The 25,582-nt window shown below is 47.4% G+C and overlaps 1 protein-coding gene across 1 annotated transcript in view; it reads left to right on the forward strand.

Annotated features, from left to right (window-relative positions):
• Window positions 1-7,203: 7,203 nt before the first annotated feature.
• Window positions 7,204-25,582, forward strand: part of Tgfbr3 (transforming growth factor beta receptor 3) — a 173,324-nt gene continuing 154,945 nt past the window's right edge. The window contains exon 1 of the mRNA NM_017256.1: window positions 7,204-7,447. The gene's annotated coding sequence lies outside the window, so the exon portion shown is untranslated. The remainder of the gene's footprint in view (window positions 7,448-25,582) is intronic.

Below are 25,582 nucleotides of genomic sequence, written 5' to 3' on the forward strand. Positions count from 1 at the left end.
AGCCTGAAGTTGACTAATGGCCCACACAGACCTCTGAATTCTAGAATGTTCCTGCTTGTCAAGTAGTGAGTTAAGCTTTGTAACATTTAAAGCTATTGATACATATCCTAGATGCTTATGATCCTTTTATGTCTGTTCTCTGGCGGGGGGGGGGGGGTTGGGGGATCATGTGTAACAATAAACTCACAAAAGAGGGCTAGTTCTTTGCTGTAGAAAAGAGGAGGGGTATCGGGTCCCCTTTTGGTCCCTGCTTTCAGCTGTAAGGGAGAACAAGCCCCACCTGGACCCACATCTGCTGTGTGGAGACCCACAAAGATCCCAAGTGGGTTTGTTGTTACTTTGAAACAGTACAAGTTTTCTGGCCTCATTGGAACCCCTGCTGTGGGGAAATTGAAGGCAGGTGAGTTCTGGAAACCTCCATCCTGGGCCTCTGCTTCTCAGGAAATGGCATGTTGGCAGAGGCTGGTAGTTTTATGGTGGCAGGGGAATTTGCTTCATTGCCAAGCCCTGGCAGGAATCAGGTCTAAATCAGGTGCTTGTTTGGCTCTCTGCCCTGCATGAGGGATCATTGAAGAGTAATTTTTCCCTGTTAATTGGAATTTTGCCTGTTGCACACTTTATCAGTCCAGACTAACCCTCACCTCAGATACAGATATAGAAAACCATGGCTCTAAATTTCTGCCTTCAATGACGATGCCGCATGAGACTCCTGCAAGTATGCCCTGGCGTCTTTGGGAGCAAACTTTCGAAATGAAGTTGTAAAGCTGCCGGTGACTATAGGCCAGCTAAACCGAAGGTGAGCGTGCATGCTGGAGCCCGTAGACAGTGTCTGTCTCTGCAGTTTTGGAACAGAGTTTGCTTGGTCACACATCCTTCAGAGTGGTTGTGCAATTACCTCCAGGCTGCTTGCTGTGCTTGACAAACCTCAAGCACATGTTTGTACCTGGGTGAAAGACCCTGTTTTTGTGAATGAGTGGAAGCCAACAGTTCCACTCGCTTAACTTCTTTTCCATCTAGTTACAGCTCCAAGGAGCTTTGATAACTTTTTCTTTTTCTTAAAGATTTATTCATTTATTATGTATACTGTGTTCTGCCTGTATATATGCCTGTACGCCAGAAGAGGGCGCAAAGATCTCATCACAGATGGTTGTGAGCCACCGTGTGGTTGCTAGGAATTGAACTCAGGACCTCTGGAAGAGCAGTCGGGGCTCTTAACCGCTGAGCCATCCCTCCAGCCCCTCCAAGGAGCTTTGAAACCCCAAACAACGGAATAAGACTTTCTACCCTCGGCAAGGGGCTCATGGTCACCTGTGGTACAAAGCACAGCTGCAGATATGGACTCTGGAGTCAGGTAATCGCCTGGCTCAGCCCCCTGCTGGTAAGCAACTCAGCTTCTCTGTGCATCAAGTGATCCTTGATGACGTGAGGGTAACAGAACTGTTGTGGGTTTTATTTTATTATTCACGTAGACAAGGTCTCACAGCCATTAGGTTGGCCTTGCTCTCCTTACAAAGGCAAAGCTGATCTGGGGATTGGGACCATCCCCTCTCCGAACACTGGCGCCTGCCATCGTGCCTAGTGAATAAGGTGGTAAACATAACACCTAGGGCTTCGTGCACATAAGGTAAGCACTGTGTCAACAGAGCTATGCTCCCCAGCCCTGGAGTTAGATTCACCAATTATAAAGCATGCGCTGTGTTCTATATCAGAACTTATGAGAAGGAGAAACAATCATAGGGATTTTTAAGGTGACCGAGTCTTTCAGAAGACTGGAGTAAGTACTTTTTCCTCCAAGGGGGCCAGGGTGAGCCCAAAGCAAACATTACTGACAAACAGGTTATTACGTATTTTCTCAGATGCCTGCTTATCAGTGGGATCTGGAGACATGCCACAGGATGAGTCACTAAAAGGGTGAGTCCCTGCTTAAGGGAGGGACTGTTCCTTAAGACAGACACAGGCTCTGCAAATCACCCGACTCTGCTGTCGAACAGACAGTTTGTACAAGCAAGAGGATGTATACTTTTTTTAAAAAAATGCTAATTCTTTTTACAGTTCTTCTTGGGGGTGAGGGGAGACCATCCATTTGCCTAAACAAGACCTGCAGGATGACAACATCAGTTGATGTGGGGGATGGGGATGGGGGAAATGTCACAAATCCCCACCCTTAGACGAAGAGTTACAGGCAATTATGGCTGCCGAGAGAAGAAGAGTCAGCCTTCTCTAGGGATGATCCTCTTGGTAGGTTAAGTCAGTTCCAATTGGTTAGCCCCAAACACATGCACAGAGGAGCAACCTTAAGTGCATGCAACACCTTCTCTGTCTGCCTCTCTGTCTTTCTGTCTCTCTGTCTCTGTCTTTATCTGACTCTGTCTCTATCTGTGTGTGTTTAAAACAGTTATTAAAGAAGAGATCATGAATTTGAGAGGGGTAGAGGAGGGCACAGAAGTAGTTGGAAGAGGAAGAAGGAGGTGTAGAAATGTAAATACAGTATTCAAGTATGAGATTCTCAAAAAAAGTTTTAAAAACTCAAATTAAAAATGACCATTTGTGTGCCTGCTTAAAAAAATGTTCGTCTGCCATATGAAGTCCTGAGTGGCTCATGCCTGGATTCCCCAGAGTTGAAGGCAGGAAGATCAGCAGTTCTCACAGTCATTCTGCCACACACCAGGTTTCAGGACGAGCCAAGACACCTGAGAGCTGCTTCAAACCAAAGAATCACAGAAGACGGACAAACGAGCAAACAAAAAACAGAAAAGGAAAAAAAATCGACAATAGGAAATGTATGAAGATACTACCTCGGACCAAAGGAAGATGGTCTCTATGGCAACAGCTGATCTTCAGGCCAATGAGGTAGCTCAGCAGTCTAAGACACTTGATGTCCTGACCCGAGTTTGATCCCTGAAGTCTGCATTGTGGAGGGAGAAAGCCAACTCCAGAAAGCCATGATGTGATACATATAAACAAGTAAATAAAGGGGGAAAGATTTAAAGTGACACCACCCCTGCACACACCGATAGTTGGTGAATACTGATGCAGTCCTTGTGTTTTCTCGTGTCATATGTTAAAACTAAGCACATCTGACCTACTTTTAACGCCCTCTGATATTGTCGATATGGAAGCTTCTGGTGGTCAAGCTTGCTGGTTAAGGATCAACATAGACAAGTGTTCCTACCTAGTAGCTACAGGCCCCTGTTTGTACACAGGACTTAGAGAGTGTGTTCGTGCATACAGAACATTTAGTATCCTAATTGGCAAAGGTAACTGGGTTTAAAAGTGGTGTCCTTTGGGATCCACGAACAGGCACTTCGTCAGTCTTCAAAGACAAAGGCTATGTAATCTAGGCTGGAACTCACGAGCCTCTTGCCACTTCCATACCTTATGTGACAATTTAGAGGTTGAATTAAACAATCCTACCCAGTTCAAGTGCTCATGTGTGCACTTGAGACTGAAGACATAGCCTGAGGAATCAATTCGAGTGCAAAGAAATCTGGAGGCCTAAAGTTAGACTGTGTTTAGGCCTGGGCTCACCGACCTGGTTCTTGTTCCTTCAGGATATCGCGTCTATCAGCATTTCCAGTGCTGATTCTCAAACAATGCTTAACGCCTATCAGTAAGGGGTTCTATTAGTTATCTTGTTGTTGCTGTGCTAAGCGCCATGAGCAAGGCAACTTGCAGAAGGCGCAGTTTATTTGGTCAATGATGTAGGAGCCCATCATGTCAGGGCAGAGACGTGGAGCAAGCAGTGGGGACACTCAAGGACAAGGAGCCAAGTGATCGCATCTTTAATAGCAAAGACCAAACAGATTGAACTGGAAGTGGGGAGAGGCTGTAAGGGCTCAGAGACCACCCCCCACCAATGATGTATCCCCCCAGCAAGGCTGCCCTGCCCCAGGACTTCCCCAAACAGCATCACCATTGGGAACCAAGTGTTCATGCCTGAGTCTACGGGGGAACCTTGCTCATTCAAATCACCATAGATGCCTAGAAAAGAGATTTCCATAGTAACTCATTTGATTGATGATACAAATCGTTACAATGAATCTCTGAAACTACATATAAACATATTAAAGAAGTGAGAAGTATTTCCTGTTTTCTCAAGTAGACCTCATCATAGAATGGAAATAAAAATAATGAAGGCCATGCTTTGTTACAGTCGTTCTTAACCTTCCTAACGCTGCCACCCTTTAATACGATGCCTAATGTTGCGGTGACACCCAGCCATAGAATCATTCCATTGCTACTTCAGAACTGTAACTTTGCTACTGTTGCGAATTGTAACGTAAGTATCTGTGTTTTCCCCAAATGGTATCCTGTAAAAATGAGTGTTAGTTTTACATTCCCACCAGTGGTGTGCAAATGTTCCTGTTTCTCTCGTGCTTGCTAGATGTCATTTACCTCGTTGCTAGTAGCCATTTGGTGGGATGGGATATCCGTGGTTTTAATCTTTGCTTTCCTGATGGTTACTGGTGATCGGCATTTTTCATGGTTCCGTGGGTCGTTTCTGGCAATACTTTGGTTGGATGTCAGTGTATGCGGATAGCCACTTCCTCATGGTGCTGTTCATCTGTGTGTTGCTGGGGTTTGGAGGGTGTTGTGCTGTGTGCCTTGTGGATACCGGCCTCTTGTCATGTACTTACTGTTGTATGTCACATGCTCCCAATCCGTGGCTTGTTTCTCTCCTTTGTTGTTTGTTGTCCTCACTGAACAAAAGTTTTATATAATCCCGTTTGTTTGCTCATGCTTTTTTGTTTGGTATCTTGTCCAAGGATAAACTTTGCCATTTCAATGTCAACTCCCCACCCCCACCAAGTGTTTTCTGATGCTCTTAGGCAAACCCACAGGGGTTGAAACCCACATGATGAAACTGTATGAGAAGCCTTCTCAATTGGGTATGTTGGCTGGCCCACGCCTGTAATCCTTGAACTTGGAAGTAGGAAGCAGAAGCAGGAGGATTGAGAGTTCAAGGGTGTGTGTCACCACCCTGAATTACAAAGGGAAAACAAAACAAAACAACACCAACACCCAAACCCCCAAACCCTACCACTCAATTCTCCATGTTAAAAGCCTAGCACTTTTAGAGGACATCTAAGTTAGAAACATTAGAGTCCTTTCTTTGGAAAGTCAGTTGTGTTAGATGGTGCTTTGCTGGGGCAAACACAGGAAGAAGTGTTTTCCTGAGGCAGACACAGGTGTAAGGTTAAGGCAGGGAAAGGAATGTTTCACTGAAGCAGACAGGTGAAAGGATATTCTGCTAAAGCACGCAGGTAAAGGGGCATGTACTGAAGGATTCTTTGCTAAAGATGCATGTATTGGTCCGCCTTACATTGCATAGTTGAGCTCCATCTGTCAGGACTCCAACGAGAAACACACCAAGAAACTTGTGGTGTGTCGCAGTTTCTTGTGGCTTTCATGGACTCGGGCTGACTGACAGTGGTGTCAGCTGAGACAGACTCACCTGGCTGAGGCAAGACCCATGGAGGACATGTGCTGTTTGGAGAGAGTATGAATAGAACTCGGTGGCCAGTGACAGGTGTGTGTGTGTGTGTGTGTGTGTGTGTGTGTGTGTGTGTGTGTGGCTGAGCTAGGTTTGTTTATGGAGCCAGCTGTGTAACACTGGTTGGTCTGGAGTCTTTGCTGAGATTCACTTCCTAGAGAGAGAGGCGTAGCCGAGAACTTCTCCTGTTGGTCTCTCCTGCTGCTGAGGCTGAGGCCTGGCTGTTTCTGCTAGGCAGTGCCACTGCTGCTGATTCCTGTTTACTGTCCCGACTCTACTGAACTGGCTGCCCATATGTCGTGAAGTGTTTGTGGGTGGATGGAGCTGTCTCTTCGAACCTGTGAACTGAACGGCCGATTTCCAGACAATACAGCTGGGAGTTGCTCCAAAGGACCATTTCTAAACAGGTCCACTCCCCTGTTACCCTTTCCTTTTTCCTACCTCTCTGGTGGGTGATGGGCTAGAAGGGAGGTTAAGGTGTCTAAGAACCATCATTAAAAAATAGACTTTAAAAATTAAAATTACAGAAGTCTAACTGGGTCCCTCATTTGTGCAAAGGTTCCCTGATTATCCAACAACTGTCAAGACTGGAAACCTGTCTTTGAACCAGTCACTTCTGTCACTTCATCTGCTGTGTCACTGGTAGAGTTTCCGGTGAAGTAGCTGGTGACAGAATTCTGTGGGTCAAGGTGCTTGCTGCCAAGCCTGAAGAACTGCACCTAAGTTGGATTCCTGGGCCCTACGTGGTGGAAAGGGAGAAAGTTGTCTTCTGACCTCACTCTGGTCAAGGCTGTTTTTGAACTTTTGATCCTCCTGCCATACTTGGTTGTATGGGGGGCTGGGGATCAAACTCAGGGCTCTGTGTATGTTGGGCACATAACATTACTACTGAACTATGGCCCCAATGGGCAATTCACCTTTCAACAGAAAGCGAAGTGTAAACAGAGCATCAGAGTTGTGTTGGTGATTGAAGTAGTGGCGTTCAAGCCTTGCAAGGTGCATGTCGCCGGCACATGCGTGCAGGCGGGACCCTGCGTGCTCGCCTGTCCTTCACACTCAGGGCCATGGGGAGACTGCAGGGTTGGAATTCAGGTAGCACAACAGCTAGAGAAGGCACTCTGTGCCAGGCTGTACAGAGAAAGAGCATGATAACCAGAACCGGGAGAAAACCCAAACTGGGGCAGAATGAATGTATGTGCACGGGGCTGCGATGTAGGAGTGGGCTTCTCTGAGATATTTTAAAAAAGAATTTTGATATCGACAACCACGGTCCCTATCTTCTCTTAAGACCCTGGTAGTTTGAAGGATCCAGAGAGAGGCAGCGAGTCCCCTCAGTGATCGCCACATCCCGGGTACCCCACACTTCTCCCAGGCCAGGGATCCCCAGCTGTTACCCCATCCCGGGCCGCTCCCTGACTTCCTTTCTCTCCTTCCAGCCCCAGCCTTCTCTGCCCGAAGGGAAGCGCAGGCTGGAGCAAGCTCTCTCGGCTCATCCATCAGCAGTGGAGGAGGAGGAGAGGAGGGGCAGGAGGAGGAGTTTCTAGGCGGCCGAGCCCCCAAGGCCCGCAGTGCCCTTCCCCCCTCGCGCTGATTGCTGTGGCTGCGCGCCCGACCCCGCCCGCGCGTGTGCGCGGCCGAGCTAGGGCGCCGCACGGGCCCGATGGGGGTGATCCAGGCTTTCGGGGACGCCGAGCGCCACTTTCCTCCTCCCTGGCAGTGAGAGACAGTGGGGAGAGGAGAAAGCGGGCTGCTGTCCTTCCAGGCCACTTTCGCTGCGCGATTCCGCGAGCTCCCGGCAGGAGGTGAAAGTCCCCGGCGGGGTCCGGATGGCGCAGTTGCACTGCGGCTGCTGAGCTCGCGGCCGCCTGCGCGCGCTGGGCGCGGGGACTCGCTTCGGCTAGTAACTCCTCCACCTCGCGGCGGACGACCGGTCCTGGACACGCTGCCTGCGAGGTACGTGCTGCTCGGCGCCCGGTGAGCGGCTGTGCACGCTGCGCGGTGCGAGTCGGTGCCTGCTTCGCGGGGTTGCTCGGGTCACCCGGGACCCAGAGCCCGGGACCTGGCTTTGGCCGGGCCGGGTTGACGCTGAGCGGAACCAGGATCCGCGGCGGTCCCGGGTGGGCAGCTCCAGGAAGGAGTTCCCCACGCCCGCTTTCGCTCTTCCTCTCCGCGGTTTCCTAGTCCCCTGCGGGGCCGCAGGCCACTGCCCTCCCGGCGCGTGACAGCGTGGGTGGGCGCTGGACCCTGATGGATAGCAGAGGCCGCGGCCGCGGGACACGCGCGCCCACGCCAGTCCAGGGTCCCTGACGGCCACTCCCTGGCTCGGGGAGTCAGTCCTGAAAACGCAGCGGAGGACGCGCCCGGGTTAATCCCGCCGCGCTCCCGCTGATGGTAGAGGCTCCCTGCGAGTGTGAACTTGGTTGGGACAAACTTGAAACTCACGGATGTTGCTAGAGGAATCCGCTTGCAGAGTTGGGCTGATTGGGACATTTGTCCCACCTTCCCGTACCCGACAGGAGTGCAGACTGCTGGCGTGACGAGCCCCAGTTACCGAGGCTTTAGGTGTTCGTGCAAACGGTCGCTCCGCTAGCTGTGAACTGGGAGGACTCGGTCCCCCAAGGTGGCTGTGCGGTTGGAGGAGTGCACAGATGTTCTGGACTGGGACCGCGCCGCCGAGCGCTGCACAGGTGTTTGCGCCGCGTGCTGCGCCCTGCGGTGACAGGAGAGCCGCGAGGGAGTGACCCACTGAGGTGAAGAACCAGCCGACTTAAAAGTTTCTTCTTCCTTTGAAGAAGTGAGCGGCTTTGGAGAGTACCCACACGCAAACAAAACAAAACAAAAACAAAACAGAAAACCGTAACGGGATCCTTTAATATCCCGGGAACGGCCCTCTTTCAGATTGTAGCGGATAATTCTAGGGAGAGCTTAGCTGGTTCTTTGGAGGTACTCAAACCGGAGTGTATTGATCCCCTCCTGTGTGTCAGTATCTCCAGCAACTCCAGCTAGTACCTGTCAGGACTTAAGGACCACCCCAACTCTATGGTTAAAAGTGATTTTAGTGGGCCCATTTTACAGATCACATGTTAGACGCTAGTCCAAAAATCATATACAGCTTTCTGTTACTTTTAACCCAATGCTGCTTGGGTCATGGCGAAGTCCTTGGCCCTCCGTTCTCGCCCAGCTTCCTGTTCGAGTTGAATATACCCTTTGAAACACAGATAGATTATCTGTGATTAATTTAGGTGATCATACATGTATGTACTTTGCAGGAGCCAGAATCCAGCTTCTCCAAGCCTGGGTCCAAATAATTATAAATAGAACTCTGACTTGTGTTAGTTTGGATCTTTATTCTTTATTACTTTTATTAATCCACCAGACGTTGTTGATCAAGGCCGCTTGGCTTCCTTAGGAAACAGCTTGAGGTTGGCACAGGAGGCAGGGAAATAATTCTTACCCCCTGAAGGGCTATTAAACAGGACTTGATTTCATGCCATTGTCTCAGCGAGAGGATGTTGCTCTGTTTCTTGATGTTCTCTGCTTTTGGCTTTAATTCTGCATTGTTTAGCGTTTGGAGGCTTGGGCACACTTTTTACTCTTGACATTGTTGTCAGCTTTAAACGTCCCCTATTGTGATGGAATCTGGCCACCCCACACCAGCTTTGCTTAACTGTTTGTACATTAAAAAAAAAACAATAAAGTCATCAACTGAGTTTTGAACCCCAGCACTTCAAAGGCCTATGCCCTGAGAAATTCATTGTTATTTTTAACATTAGCCAGCAGGGGGCGCACAGCATATTATTGATGTCCGGCGGGCACCTAAACCTGTTTGTACGGTATGTATCATATATTTCAGAAACGGAAAGTATTATAGCTTTATCTATTACAGTAACAAGTTGCTTTCTGAGTTTTCCGTTTAGTTTCAACTGTTTAAAAGTGGGATGATCTTGAGTTCAGGGCCTGAACGTGAAATGTGGGTCTAGAACCTGTGGTGATTTGGTAAATATTTAAATATGATTCATAGGGTCCCCCAGCCCCCTTTTTTTTTTCTTCTTCTTCTAGTTTGCTTTCCTTGAGAGATATGTTTGTAAGATTTTGTGTCGTTTGAATAGCATTTTAGGTTATTTAGGGGAACTGAGTGGCAATCCAAAGAGATTCGTTTCGAACCCTTTTGTAATGACCCCTAGTGTCTCCGTTATAAAACTGAACGCATGGACTCTTTCTCGGGGAAGTTGATGGATTCAGTGCTATCATTATTATCTTTCATTAACGTCTTCCAAGTGTAAGGTAGTGAGAGCTCACTCTCCTGTGTCCCTTTTGTAGAGCTGTGCATTCTACAGATATGTATGTTTTAATTAAGTTTGAGCTCCCTCATCGAAAATGCTTGGAGGTGCGGGGTAGTGGTGGCCCCTGCCTTTAATCCCAGCACTCAGGGAGCAGAGGCAGGAGGATCTCTGTGAGTTCGAGGCCAGCTTGGTCTACAGAGCGAGTTCCAGGATAGCCAGGGCTACACACACAGTGGAACCCTGCTTTGAGAAAATAAAATGCGTGTGGGTAAAAGGGCTCTGCAGTTCTTCAGACTGCAATGTCTGTATATACATAGTGATCTCTTGGGAGAGGGAATCAGATCTAAACATAATTTGCGTGTAATCTATATCTGATAGCATAAAGGTAGTTTCATGCAATGTTTTTAGTGTATCTACATTTTGAGTTCAGGTAGTTATTTGACATCTGGGTGGAATTTTCTACTTTTTCATATTTGCCCGGAGAAAGTTATGGATTTGGGGACATTTTGGATGTTAGATTTTTTTGGGTCAGGGGTGCTCAACCTGTACGTTAATAGTCCAAAGCCCTATTCTGTATAAGCACAGGTATCTGGTGTGCTTAGGTAATCATGTCTGTAAACACACCTATAAAATATTTAAGAATTAACATGCTTGTAATCCAGCCAGACGATTTTATTTTATTTTATTTTTATTAAAGTCTTTCTGTCTTCATAGTTTTGGAAGTTTTGTTTCTTGTGTATCTTGTATAAGAGATTTAACTTTTCTTTATGAACTGTTAGGGTCAAGTGGATCCTATTTTAAATCACTTTAAAATGTAGCCATTCCTTTGTAAACGTCAACCTATATTTAACATCACAGACTAGCATTAGTTCAGGGTCTCTTTTAGTCTTCCATTCTTTGATCAAGTTGACTTATTTTACAGATTTTTTTCAGACCCCCTGCTCTCTAATCAACCTCTGGTTCATGGCTATGGAGTTCAGTAAATGAGCTTAGCATCTTGATAGCATGGGGTCAGGATGGTTTGAGGATGCCAAAGCCTTCTCTCAGAAGGGGTTTAAGAATTGAAACAGTTTTTGTTTTTAAAGAAGGAAATTGTTGTCCCCTTCTTTTTAAGACTCAAAGGAATTAATTTTCCTTTTGCATAAAACTTAACTTGCAAAAAACCAGCTTGCCTAAAAGCCTAGGGAAATCCTGTTGGGTCACTTCTAGCTTCTTTTAGTACCCGAGTGGCCCTCAAATTCTGGGGATCATGAATCTGTGTAAAGCTCTGACTTTATATTTTAAAGTGAAGGACAGAACAGGTAGAATTTAGAGGGTGACAGGTAAGTGGAAATGTTACTATAGCCCATCCCCCCACCCCATGGTTCTATTGTTATTAATAATTCTTGTTCTTGGTAAGTTATTTACATTTATTGTCTCTGTCTCTGTCTCTGTCTCTCTCGTGTGTGTGTGTGTGTGTGTGTGTGTGTGTGTGTGTGTCTGCTTTTGCTTCCTTCCAGATATGTATGTATCTGGTGCCTTCCTTCAGAGGTTAGAAGAGGATGTTGTACTCCCTGGAACTGGAGTTACATGTTTTGGCTTTTTGTTTAGTTTTTTTTTTGTTGTTGTTGTTGTTATTGTTGTTTGTTTGTTTTGTGAGCCCCCATAGGTGATGAGAACTGAGCCTGTGTCCCTTGAAGCTCAACCAATGCTGTTTGCCATGTGGCCGTTCCCCCAACCTCTTTATAAGTCATTTTGAAATGTGGATTTTCTATCCTTTCATTGCTATTGGATGGAAAATTATGGTGGTCAGATTTATTGGTTGATAGAGGACAGCCTTTCCACCGAGGCCCCTATTTTAAATAATGGTTTAACAGCTATTTCAGTCAGGTCCCTATTTCCTCAAACTGTCAAACATTGTCTTTTTTCACATTCAAAATCCTTAACTACTTTTTGAAATTTACATAACTGATTAGGTTCATGTTTTAAGAGATCTTTAACTTAGAAGTTCTCGCCACTGCTTTAGGAAGTGGCCAGTTAAGAACGTGTGAGCCTACACTATAAGAAAAACTACTATTCCTATTATCTTGAGGTGCTGAGGTTTATGCATATGAGGCAAGCACCAGGTCTCTGAGCTGCACCCCTATGTTCCAAAAGTTATCCTTTCAGGCGTATCAGTGAGAGAGAGAGATTCCTTTAGATGTCTGTGAACGCAGGCACCTGCTGCAGGAAGTTCTCTGGTTTCCCTGTCTTCAGACTCCCAGAGGAAATGACAGCAATGCTTCTTTGTAGCATTTTATAAAAACGCAAACTGTTGCTAATTTGTTCAGTTTCCAGTCAGGCTAAAATAGAGCAAACACCCCTTTGAAAAGCTGTGCTAAAATGATCTGGATCCACTTTCTGGGCTCTGTCTAGCTCTGGATTTCTTGTTGTTGTAGCCTTTGAAATCACAACTTTACTTGTTGACTTCCTTGCTCATCTACAAAGTCCTTGCTTAAGGCTTAACACGGATTTCTAAGCACTACCCCCTCCCTGCTGCTACCTTAGGGAGAGGTCCAGTTATTTGGACTTCCAGCACTCTCAGCCAAGATGTGTGGTACTTTGTTGGATGAAATATCCCTATAGATTCTGCTTGGGGCTACTCTTGTTTGGACTTTATTTTACATTTTCCCTTCATTTTTTTCAGGCCAATGATGGAGATATAAGTAGGTCAACAACCTATGAGGCCTGTATTTAAGAAGGAGAGACTGTGGTAGAGCCCCAGAAACATATCTGTAGGGCATCCTAATGGACCTACCAATGAGTACTATGTGGGGTGTGCCTTGTACCAATTTGTGTCAGCAATGGCTGTGTATTGAGATTTCTTTCATCCAAGCATGGTGGACCATGTCTATAACTCCAGCCCTTGGAAGGTAGAGGCAGGAGCATCAGTGATTCCAGATCAGCTTACAATCCACAGTGAGTCCTGGGCTACATGGACCCTGTCATGGAAAAAAAAATCCCTCCAAAACAAAAACAAAAATCATAAGCTAAACCAAACTGGGAAAAAGACTGTAAGTCATGTGTAAGTGTGGGCAAGTTTCATTTTTATTTCAAATTTAATGTCTGATTGTCACCAGAATAGTCATTGAAATTAAGTCAGAAATACTAAACTTCTGTTCACGTTAAGAAAACTGATAACAGAGAGGTGTCTGTTTCTTGGGTGTCAGGCTCTGACTGTGGAGGGCCTATGGGCTTCGGTGCACTGGGAAGGACAGACACCTGTTTGTCTGTCCCTCCAACCACATAATTCACTTTCCTGGCATATGCTGAAGGTCAGGCTTTTGTATACCATTCCAAAAGAACAGTTTGTGAAAACACATTTCAGTTGATTAGTTTGTGGTGGGGGAAATAAAAACCCCTCTTTAGAGAGCAGCTTGTGAAGGGAGTCCTGGGCCTTTCCTGATGATCGGATGGTCCTCAGGCCAACTGGCTTGTTGCACCGAAATGGCCACGGGGAGGGTCTGGCAGGATGCTGCATTTTCTTTTTACTGCTTGAGTCTTTTTTGTGGAAACTTGATGAATACTTCGTTCCATGTGGTCGTGTCATCCTGTTAGCATCTTACCAATTCCTGTGCTTTGACGGTGCGAGGTTGGTCCTTGGATACAGCACTATGCTGGCGGCTGTTTGCACATTTCGCTTCATAATTATCTAACTCCAGTAATTGCTGGAGCAGACTATGACTTTTCTTTTCCCTCTCTCGCTAGGAGGGTTGTTTGAGGTGAGACACTTTGATACAAAGCCTAAGTAAATACCGTTGTGCAAGCCTCACTGTGTTGGTAGCTGTCTCTTGTGTGGCTTTTATTCTTTTAAAACAGAATGCACTCAAACACAAACCTTTCTCAGTATCCTTAAAGGTTGTGCACCTCTTTTACTTACATGACTTTATACAGTGGGTTGGCAAGTTCAGTTTGACTCGGAGGGAAAGCACCGTTGAATCATAGTGTGCAGTGAGCATCAAGGCAGTATCAGGTCTTCCCTGTGTGGGGAGAAGCTTCTCATCTTCTAAACGGGTCTACCTCTTCCTACCAAGGCCTTTCTGTCCAGACAGTCTTCTTCATTCTCTGTTCTTTCTTGTTTATTTGTTTTTACCTTTATGACTTTAGGGAGGGGGGGGGTTCCATGTCGTATATGCATAGCATACCCTGTAAACCAGGAAGACTGTATGAGCAACGGCCTTGTTTTGTGAAGAGACAGCTGTACCGTCTTGGTTTAGGATCCCTCCTAGTCACATCTGACCACAGTGGCAGCTCGGCATGGGATTCGTGATGATTTCCACGGCAGCCCAGGAAGGATGGACCCGTGTTCTTTCTCCTGTGGTTCTCTGCCTTTTCAGTTTGTGGCATCTGTGTTTCCTGGTCAGGGTGTCTGTTCACAGTTTTAGTTTTATTCAGCGTGTGGGCTTAAAGAGATTTTCTTTTAAAAGGAGTTCTGCAAGTTCTTGAAAACGCCTCCAGAAAGTGTCTCAGGTAGATGTCATGCTAAAGGGTTTTAACTGGGGCTGGCTGAACTCAGAGCAGGATTCTTTGGAGTTTAACTGGGTTGGGAGCCTGGAAAAGGGAGGAGTGTCTCTCCCATTGGGTAGCTGGAGAACGCTTCATTGTGACAGGAGGGATGGGGAGGGACTGATGTGCAAGTCTCTTGGAGTGTGCCGGCAGGAGCTTCAAGGCTGCCTGAGGTGGACACTGCAGCTGGCAACTCTTAGGATCCCAGAGATGCTGATCTCCAAAAGCTAGGGAAAATAGCCTGGCTCCAATTGTGCACACTACACGTGTGCACGTGTGTAGCTGAGCCAAGGAAAAATGATCATCTGGGAGAGGGGTTGCTGTTTCGAAGAGGGGAAGGACAAAGGACCATCGATACCAGCCTTAAAGGATCTGCTAGCTTTTCCGTCGGCTTCCAGATGCCCCTCACATGCTTTGTGTTGGGGATCAGAAGCGATTTTAGGGTTGATTTTTTTGGTCCCTGTGTTTCCTCAGAGAACAGAAGAGCAGGCAGCTTTGGGTGGTGCTGAGGGAAGAGGGTTCTGGGACCCAGCTGGTGTGTATGACCAAGTTTTCTCCATCTTTACAGTACCAGAATAGGGTGCACGGTACCCCACTCTTTCCTCACACCTTCCCCGTGCTTTCCGTACAACTGTGGTGTCTGGGCTCAGCGGTATTCTAGACTCTGTGGGAGGATGTTGGAGGCAAGATGTGTCGGCAGCTAGGTGATATCCATGAACTCATTGTCCTTCACACCAGGCAGAAGCAGCTAGCTTCTCTGTCTGTCTGTCTGTCTGTCTGTCTGTCTAAAGATGGGGTGTCATGTGCACAGGCTGGCTTCAAACTCAAAGTTTTAAGGGTGACCATAAACTTCCGATGGTCCCAGGAGTTGGGATTCTAGGTCTGCCTTATCATGTTTGGTTATGCAGTGCTGGGGCTCGAACCAAGGGCTTTGATTGCAGTAGGCAAGCACTCTACCAACTGAGCTACACCTAGAGCCCAAAGGCTAGCCTTTCAAGGTGCCCGCTGCCGCTTGCAGGATTCGTGGGGTCCTGGAGACCCAGGTGTCTAAGAAGTTTCCTTTCTATTCCCAGCCGGTCACAGCCAGCATGGTTTTCATCTTAACCTTCCCAATAGAGGGTGAACAAGATCTTCCCAAACCTGCTGCTTCATTCTGCCCCTCTCTTGGTGTTCTCTTCTATGGTTTTCTCAGAACTAGTTCTCTCTCGTCTGCTGAGTTCCTGCCCTCTCTTCGGGTTTCATGTTCAATATCGAATATGTTTGTTGGCATTTATGTTAGCACATTTTCTGTTGCTACCACGAAATAGCCGAGACTGAGTGATTTAGAAAGTCTGGGAGACTGACTGGTGAGGCACTTGTTACTGCTGGTGGTAGAGGGGCTCTGTGGAGTCCCCAGATAACATAAGGGGCAAACAGCATCCTAGCTCAGGTGCCTCTCCTCAGGGCCCTAGCCGTATGACACCACTAAGCTTTAATTGCCATCTCACAGTGGCCTTGCCTCCAGTCACCACAGCTGGGTCCAGCTCTGTCCTCTGACTCCTTCATAAAGGAGATTGAATGTCAGTGTAGGTTCTGGTGGGGGACATCCACAGTTAACATTTTCCTCGTCTATCTTTCTTCTTAGCCTACATATAATCAATGACCATATCCATTCTAGAAATCTCCAGTTTTCTATTTTAGAGTCATATTCACAGCAATGTAGGCAGCCTCATGTGGTTCAAACAGATCCCCCCATTAAATTAAGGCTACCTTCTAATGTACTGTATACTCATGGTTCTCCTCAATTTTTATGCCATCCTTGCTGCTATGCCCCTGTCCATCGATGTAGTCTGAGCTCACCATCCCTGTCATCCTTGCTGCTGTCCCCCTGTCCATCGATGTGGTCTGAGCTCAGCACTGTTGGTCTTTCTGATTGGATGGGAAGGTGTCCTGGGACTTGGAAGGCCAGGAACCACATAGCTGTGAGGTGGGACAGTGTCCTAATGGAAGGGCGTCCTGAGACACACAGCTCTGAGAGGAAGCCTCCTCAGCTCCCTACTCTCTAGGGGAGAGTATCCCTAGCTGAGCAGAGAAGCTCAGGGGTCTGCTCTGTCTCTTTTCTTTATTGCTTGTCTTCTTGTATGAGACAATCACACCTGGTAGCAAAGCTCATGAAAGAGATTTATTGGAAGGTCAGGGGTATGGAGAGACGAGTCCGGGAGGCTTATGCTCCTGGGAGGGAACAGACAGCTGCAGGGAACTGGACAAGGTTATAGGGGCTTTTGTGGGGTGGAGCTTTCTAGGGTGATTTTCAGGGTGAGGATTGGTGGGATTTCAAGTCCTGAGCTTGGGGGAGCTCAGGGATTGGTGGGTTTTCCTGTTCAGGGATTGGTGGCTTTTGTTTTGACTTTTCACTTAAATTAGCATAACCCCGGGAGGGTCCCGTTGAGGGTTTGCAGATGACAGTTATAACAGTTGGGGGGCAGGGCATAGCTGCTGGAACTCCTCAGGCCAGCCCCGGCCACTTTTCTTTCTTGTGGTTTACGAAGTATATGAAGGGAGTCCACTGAAGAGAAAGCCTTCCCCACCACTTGAGTGGTGTGAGTATCTAACAGGCCCATCTCTGAGGACACCATTCTCCCCTCTCCTTCTCCCAGGTCTTCCCAGCACCTGGACTATTCCCATCAACTTCCAGCTATTATTATTATTATTATTATTATTTTTTTTTTTTTTTGTGGCTTCTGCATCTTTCTCCCAAGTTCTCGTCCATGGTACCTTTGAAAGCACATCTGGCTTTGTGTCTCTTGGGTCATACAGATTTGTGATTCTTTTCTCCTTAGCATGGACTGTATGATTATTAAAGTTTCAGCCGTTTCCCCCTCTGCTTTTCTTGAACCTCATTGTGTTCACCTGAGGCGACTCTGTCTTCCCAAGTGCAACACGTGTGCTCACATCCCGTCCCGTCCCCTTTATAACCACTCTTCCTTCTACCGTGTCCTGCTCTTCCTTCCAGCCTCCTGTGCTATCTTAAAAGTTTTACTCTGTGAACAGACACCATGACCAAGGCAACTCTTATAAAGGACATTTAACTGGGGCTGGCTTACAGGTTCTGAGGTTCAGTCCACTATCATGGTGGAAGCATGGCAGAATCCAGGCGGACTTGGCACTGGAGAAGCTGAGGGTTCTACATCTTGTTCCAAAGGCAAACAAGAGAAGACTGTCTTGCAAGTATCTAGGAAGATCTCAATGCCCACCTACACAGTGATACACTTCCTCCAAGAAGGCCACACCCACTTCAACAAGGCCACACCTCCCTGGGCCAAGCATATTCAAACCACCACATCTGTCATTAGCTCTTCTGCTGAAGCTTAGCATGGTTCCTCTCCGAAATGACTACTCTTGCTAGCTCACGAAAGCCCTTCCTTCCTGTGGACTATCTAGATTAAAATTGAGGGTTTCAGTCAGCTTTTCATCACCATAACAGGATTCCTGGGATCATTAACTTATCAGGAGAAAAAGGTTTCTCTTGACTCACTGTTTTGGAGGGCCTTGTTCAGAACTGTCTCTGTTGTGTGGGCATGTGGTAAGGCAGCGCTCGAGGTGGGAAGCATTACAGAACAACATTATTATTCACCTCATGTCTAGGCAGGGACAGAAAAGGCTGGGCTCTCACTACCTCTTCAGGGGCCTGTCCTCAATGGCCCAAAGTCCTCTCGCTATAACCTGCTTCCTGAAGGTTGTACCTCTCCACATGATGCCTTTAATAAATCAGTCTTCTGGGGACTATTCTGTCCTCCCAAGTATCTGAAGCTCACTTCCTGTAGATCCTTAGTGAAAACAAAGAAACTAAAGACTCCTGTGTGTGCTTCCTTTTTCTTCTGTGTTTATTGCCACCCGGTATTGAGTAATGTGCCATGCTGGTCCCCAGAGCTCCCAGGGCAGGGACTTGCACATTTTGTGCCTTGTTGTATTGGAGGCAGTAAGTGGTGTGGAGCAAGTCCCTCAGAACTGTAGTGTTTGTTGAGTGGACGAGCAAGTCAGAAGATTCAGGACCTGGGAGGTTTTGATAGCTTCCACGTAGCATACACTCAGATGTCTGCTCTGCCGGGAGGGGGAGAATCTGAACTTTGACAGCCTCACTGAAGACAGGTTGGGCTGGGACACTGGGAGACTCTCCCCGGCCTTACAAGTGGTTTGGGAGATTCCCATTCCAGCAGGCACAGGCTTGTTGTGGTTTCTCTCTGCCTGTGGTTTGCCCTTTAACCCATCCTGATAAAAAGATGAAAAATAAGCCCAGCAGCAGAGGAAGGGATTTGGGGAGAGGTTGTGCAGAGCAGAAGGCAGCTCTCACATGGCCCCAACGTCCCCCTTTGGCTCTGAGTTCATCCCGTTGGCAGCTCACTGAACCCTCCAGATCTGCCCTGCTTAGGGCCCGTGCTACAATAGCCTGGAGTCTGCCAGGCCTCCTTACCTTGAATGATTTATTTTTCTTTCTTCCTTGTCCTATTTTCTTTGAAAGGAAATGTTCCACTCCAGGCAAGAAGGACATGGGAGGAAATTAAATTACTATACTTAATTATTAGTTTGGGATGGTCTCATGCAGTCCAGGCTAGCCTCAAACTCAAGACCCTCCTGCATCCACTTTACCATCTTAGAATATTTTTTGAAGATTGATTTTTGTTATGTTTTATTTGTGTGCGTGGACACATGCGCACCTGTGGGAGGGGTTCAGAAAGCAACTCTGTAGAAATCCGTTTTTTCCTATCATGTGGGCTCCGGGATCAGGCTCAGGTTGGTAGGCTAGACAGCAAGCATCCCTACCCACTGAGCCATCTCACCCCTAGCCCATCTTTGATACGAAGTGAAGTTTTAACCCTTCTCAGATTCGAGGACTGTTTGTGAAGCTAGTTCTCTCTGTGATACTAGTGATGGGTGGAGACTTCAGGAAGCATTAACTTAATCCTAAAGGCCATGAATTTTCCTCCTGAAGAGTCAGGTTTGGGGAGCCCAGGGCATGGGGGTCAAAGAGTGTGGCCGGAGCCATTGTGTCTCCTATGTCTATTGAAATAATACCAATCTGGTCTTCTCAGGACAGGGAGTCCAAGACTTTGAGGAAGCCATTATAAAGCCAGCAGTATAGTTTCCCCTGGGATTAAAGATGATCAGGTTAGAAATAAGCTGGTATGTGATACCATATATGTCAATATAATATACCTTATATCATATATGAGATAAAACGACAGGACTATCAGTGACTTGTTGAACTGGGTCCTAGGCACCCAATAGCATTCTAGGTGTTCTGTGCTTACACTTTATTTATTTATTTATCCCTTATAAAGCCCTGGGAGGGACTTAGAATCAACCCCCTTCTTACAGGTCAGGTTCGGACCCTGATCACTGGGGGCGGAGGGGACCACAGCTCCCACTACATTGTAACTGTGGTGGGCTTTGTGCTCCATTCATGACTTCTCTTGGGCCTCTGCATCTGCTTCTCTCACCACCTGGCTGGCCTTTTCTTGTTACAGTGTTTCTCTCTTCTCTGCTTAAATGTCACCTCTCCCGGGAGACCAGTCTAGCCCAGACTCAGCATCACCAAACCTGTTCTGTTTTCCTGATCCCCTGAAGCCAGACTCCATGACAACAAGGATGAGCCTAAGTCACTAACCTGTGTTTAGCTCCTGGAGTGTCCAACACACAAGTTAATTCTAAATTTTTGTTGAATCAATGGATGAAGAGACATGTAATTGCTGACCAAACTTTGCTACACTGATTTCAAAACAAAGTAGCTTGTCCCTGTGTCAGCCCTCATCATCTAGGAGCTGTCCCCTTGTCCCCAACCAATGCCCACAGTGATGTAGGAATGTGCAGCGCCCCTTTCTTTTCTATTTTTTTTCCTGGTTGTTAGTTATTTCTGGCGGAGCCCCTGTTTACAGTGACTAAGAGCATAGACTGTGGAATTAGACAGACTTGGGCTCAAATCCTGGTCCAGGGCTTCTTAGTTGGCGACCTTGGGGTTGCTTAGCAACTTAAAGGACGCATCCACCTCTGTGGGTGGTTGAGGATTAAATGAGAAGTTGTGGGGCATACAGCAGGTGCTCTCTGGCTGGTCGCTAAGATGCTGTGTGGCGAGGTGCTGAATTCTCCTGGGAAGGGGATAAGGTGTGCACATTCGAACAGTCACAGCAGTTAGAACGCAGCCTGGGAGGAAGGAAATAGTTCTTGGTCTGCCTATCTGTAAGAGACTGATGTAGATACCACCCGTTTCTAACGTCCTCAGTTGGCCCAGGGAAGGTAACATGGAGTACGTTACACAAAGACCATTCAGGCTGGGAGTAATCCTAAGTGGGTTTTAGAATGAGGAGGGAGAAAGGAGTGGAGGTCTCAGACTTGGAAGAAGAGCACAACACGGCAGATTTTAATAAAAAAGGTCTAAACTTATGGAACTCTCCCTCGTGTGTGTGTGTGTGTGTGTGTGTGTGTGTGTGTGTGTGTAATAAAATGAACAGAGCTGACAGGTGGAGTTAAATGTTTGCATCGCTGGGAGTGTACTGCACTTTTGTTCGCATAAGTTCTAGATAACAATTAGTAAGCACAACCTGACTGTTCCCTCTGTTGCTGTGTTGTGAGGTTGACTGCTGTCCTTGGACAGTGTCTTCTGGTTTTCCTCAGTTCCTGCTAGCCCTTGCACGGTGAGGCATTTGAAACAAGAATGGATGGTAGCTCATTTACTGTGAGAGACTCTCATCGCGGTCAATTCATATGATGACACCTGTGCGGAGGGCGTAAAAGAAAAACAAATTTTTAATCCATTCGTATCGGAGATGAACAAAGGCCTAGAAGGCCTTCCGGGTGGCAGGGCTTTTGCCTCCTGTGCTCAGGGTTCCTCCTCGTATCTGCCCTTTGTTTGCCTGCCATTTGTTGCTAAAAATGTTCTAACAAATTCCCCGACCTTCTGTAAATTTCCTATTGTAATGTACACAATAGTGTCTTGTCTCCTTTTCTTGGCACTCACCACCTAGCCCAGGGCCTTAAGCTTAAGACACGGGCTCCATCCCTGAGCTGTCTTCTCATGCTGGTTAGTTTTGGTTAACATGATACAGACAAGAGCACCGGGTGTCTCAGTCAGCATCTCACTGCTGTGAAGAAATGCCAGTGACCAAGGCAAATCTTATAAATATGGTGGGAGCATGGCGGCCCACGCACCACTGGAGCAGCTGAGAGGCACATACTGAGTCGCAGGCCAAGAGAGAGATGAAAAGATCTGGCCAAAGCCCACCTCAAAGGTTTCAAAGAAACCTCAACGTGACATGGTTCCTCCAACAAGGCCAGACCCCCCAATCCTTCTAATCCAGTCCTTGATGGATGAGCATTCAGATATGTGAGCCTCCAGGGGCCATTTGTATTCAAGCTATGGCACCTGGGACAAGCCTGAGTCTGCGAGCACTTCCTTGATTGACAGTGCTTCCTTAATTGACAGCGGTGTGGAAGGGACCATGCTACAGAGGATGGCAGCACCCTACAGCAGTAGAGCCGGGTTGTGTGAGAGAGCAAGCCAGAAAGCAGTGTTCAGCCTCCTGCATAGAGTCCCTGCCTTGTTTCCCTCTCCGATGGATGGAAACCTGAAAGCCAAATAAACCGTTTTCTTCCCAAGTTGCTCTTAATCAGAGTTTTATCCCAGCAGAAGGTGACCTAGGGCGCCCGCTCCTGTCACAGCTTATTCAACAGAACCTTGCTGGAATCCTTGCAGCTTCATGACTGAAACCCCCTCGATGACACCTGGCCGCTGCTTGTTCTGATTGTTTGGTGGGCTGGGTGGCCCTGCCAGGCTGAATTCCAGTCTCTGGCCTGAAGCTCTGCAGATTTGAATCCAGCAGGTAGAAGAGGAGGGGTGCGCAGCCGGATCCTGACTTCAGCTGTTGGTGTCCGGGCAGTGGCTTCTCTCTGTTGGAAACAGCTTTGCAAGCACTTGAGATGTTTCTGGATCTCATGTCTTTTTTCTCTTTTTTCCCCGGTTTTGAGAAACCATCCCCCTCTATAGCTCTTGCTGGCCTGGAAACTGCTGTGTAGATCAGGCTGGTCTTGAGTTGGTGGTAGTTTTTCTATGTCACTTCTTGAGTGCTAGGATTGCAGATGTAGCCTATCACGCCTGGCTCAAGACTGCTTTGCTTATTGTTTGTCTGTCGTGTGTGTGTGTGTGTGTGTGTGTGTGTGTGTGTGTGTGTGTGTGTGTATGTAGAGGTGTGTGCATGTGTGTGTGTATGTAGAGGTGTGTGTATTTGTGTATGTAGAGGTGTGTGTATTTGTGTATGTAGAGGTGTCTGTGTGTGTGTGTGTGTGTGTGCAAACATTCCCATAGCAGCCATGTGGAGGTGTGTGTAGATGTGTGTCTGTGTGTACAGGTGTGTGTGTGTATAGAGACCCCTATACACACACACACCTGTATACGTGTGTATGTAGAGGTGTGTGCGTGTGTAGAGGGGTGTGTGTGTGTATGTAGAGGTGTGTGCGTGTGTGTGTGTGTGTGTGTGTGTGTGTGTGTGTGCTTGCATACCCATGGCACCCATGTGGAAGTCAGAGAGCACTTTGAGGAGTTGGTTTCCCCCTGCTACCTTGCACGATCTGGGTACCAAATACAGGCCGCCCGCTAGGCAGTGTAGAAGCAGCCCTATCTGTTGAGCTATCTTGTTGACTCAGGACTTATATCTTATCTTAAAAGCATTCTTTAAAATACTTTTATTTTAAAATTATGTGTACTTGCATGTCTGTGTGTGGGTACGTGCTCCTGAGTGAAGGTGCCCATAGAGACCAGAGGCAGGGAGCCTCAGAAAGGCTTAGCCTCTGTCTCACCTACTCATACCAGCCTCCCTTAGAGCTCCTGTCTTCTCAGCACTTGAGAAGTGGAAGCAGAGGGATCAGGGGTTCAAGGTCACCCTTGGTGTTTCCAGAAGTTCTAAGCCAGCAGGAGCTACATGGAGATATTTCCCCCTACCCCACCGTCTCTCCTGGCTAAGAACATCAACACTGGTCCTAGCACTTTTGATTTCCTTGAGGCTGAATGGCGTTGGATCCTTCAAACCCTTGGTATTATTGCCTGATTAGACCCCTGCTCAGGAGTGGGTCGGACGGACCTGGAGAAGCAGCAGAGCCTCAGTGTTCTGCAGTTAACGCAGACACGGCTGAAGCTTCCGGCTCTCTCTTTCCACATGGCCCAGCCCACAGCCCTGTGGACGGACCCCTGGCTCCTGGTCCCTAATCACCTGACCTCTCACTCCCCTGCAGCCCCTGCTCAGGCGGAAAGACCCATAAGCACTGCAAAGGCAAGGCAAGCCAGGAAGCTTTCATTCATTCCTCTCGGCTCTTAATTGTGCATGTGATGGGACTGGCTGCCTCACATTCGTGACCCTTTGACCATGAGGGAGTACAGCCAGGAAGGGTGAGCTAAAATGGACCTCTCTCCCGTAAGTAGTGGCTTTGGCCAGGGTATTTTATCAGGGAACAGAGGTAATGACGACACTCACCCAGGTTTCTTCAGGTCTGACCTGGAGAATGTGGGTCTCCTGAGAACACTTCCTTTGGGCTTCTTACCATTCTGTGCAATTCTGTATGTGTGACTACGTGCTTGTCTTGCCACACTGTAAACTCAGACTGTAAAACACAAGCGTCTTGTTTGGCCACTGCATGTCTATTACCTGGTGCCGTACAAACAGAACGTGAAGGTCTGTTGACAGAAGAAAGGACGCTCCAGAGGCTAAATGTATCCTCTCAAGTAGCAAATGATACTGATTTCATATTGCCAAACAAAGGCAGAGGTTTGGTTCCTTTTCATATTGCCACACCCTTGGCACCTCGGTTGGTGCCTGGCACACAGTGGTAGTAAATATTTGCTGAAATCAACTATACTTAGATATGATTCCAGAGATTTCTTATCTAAACCCTCCCCCTCCCCCTCTGGGGATCCAGCTTCTCTGTGCGGATGAGGTCTGGCAGAAGCCGCTGTGGGCATCTGTGTACAGGTCTAAAGGGCATTCAAGTGTTACCAGACAGAGCAGCTACGGCTCCGTGTCTCCTTCCCTGGCTGCCACACTACTCTCCGATGTGGCAATCCACCCCGCCTTCCCGGGGTAACACACGGAACAGCAGCCAGAACAGTGCTGCTGCTACTGAACCATTTTCAAACCCGCGTATCACAAACAAATAAAATCACCTAAGTCGAAACATTAAAAAATTTTGGAGTGAGTGTGTATGTGTGTACACGCAAGCGAGTGTGTGCATGTGACCTCGGGCATGGCTGTGCCGTGACACTCATGTGGAAGGTTAAAGGACAACTTCCCTGCGTCGGTTCTCTCCTTTTACTGTGAATTCCAGGGATTGAATTCAGGTCTTCAGGACTGTACAGCACGTACGTACTTTTGCTGGCCCTTTCTCCAGATCTGCTTGTTTCTAAGCCATCGGGGATAACATCACTGAAGTTTAGGCAAGGTCAAATTTCCCTTTTGGATTTTTTTTTTTTTTGGAATGGTTGCACATAGCCCAGGCTGGCCCGGAACTTGTAGTACTGTGATTTCAGGCATGAACCAGGGTGCTTGCTTTATGTGTCACCGTAGAGCTTTATGGGTAGCACATGCATTCTACCAACTGAGCCACGCCACATCCCCGCTCACGACAGCTGTAATTACACTCACTGTATCAGTGCCCGTGAGCTCCCTCAGTCAGTAAGCAGGACTATTGACAACCCAAGCTCAATCCATGGGACCCGTGGTGGAAGAGAACTGACTCCTCAACGTATGCTCTGACCGCTGCATGAGTGAGTGCAGTGTCATGTGTGAACACACATGACACACATATGTGCACACACAACGTGCACATCACACATGTATGCACACATGCACATGCACACACCCGTGCACACACACAGACACATACGACACGCACACTAATAATACATAAAATAAAAAGTTTAAAAGATCTTGTTGGGCGAAGTTGAACATGCTTTTTAAAAACTTTTTACTGATTCTTTGTGAGTTTCACATCATGCACTCTAGTCCTGTTCATTTCCCTGTCCCCGCATATCCGCCCTTTGCTCTTGCAACCTCCCTCCACCCCAATAAAAACCACATACATAACCAAGCAAGCATAGAAAGTGTCTCTTTGTGGAAGCTGTACAGCGTGTTGCCCAGTATACCCCTCTGTCCACACATCTCTACTTGCAAATGCTCACTGCAATGAGTCATTGATCTGGTTCATGGCATCCGGCTTCTGTGACACTGTCCATACTGGATCCTCGCAGAGACTCCTCTGGTTA

Source organism: Rattus norvegicus, chromosome 14, assembly GCF_021556685.1.
Source record: "Rattus norvegicus strain SHRSP/BbbUtx chromosome 14, alternate assembly SHRSP_T2T, whole genome shotgun sequence".
NCBI classification, from domain to species: domain Eukaryota; kingdom Metazoa; phylum Chordata; class Mammalia; order Rodentia; family Muridae; genus Rattus; species Rattus norvegicus.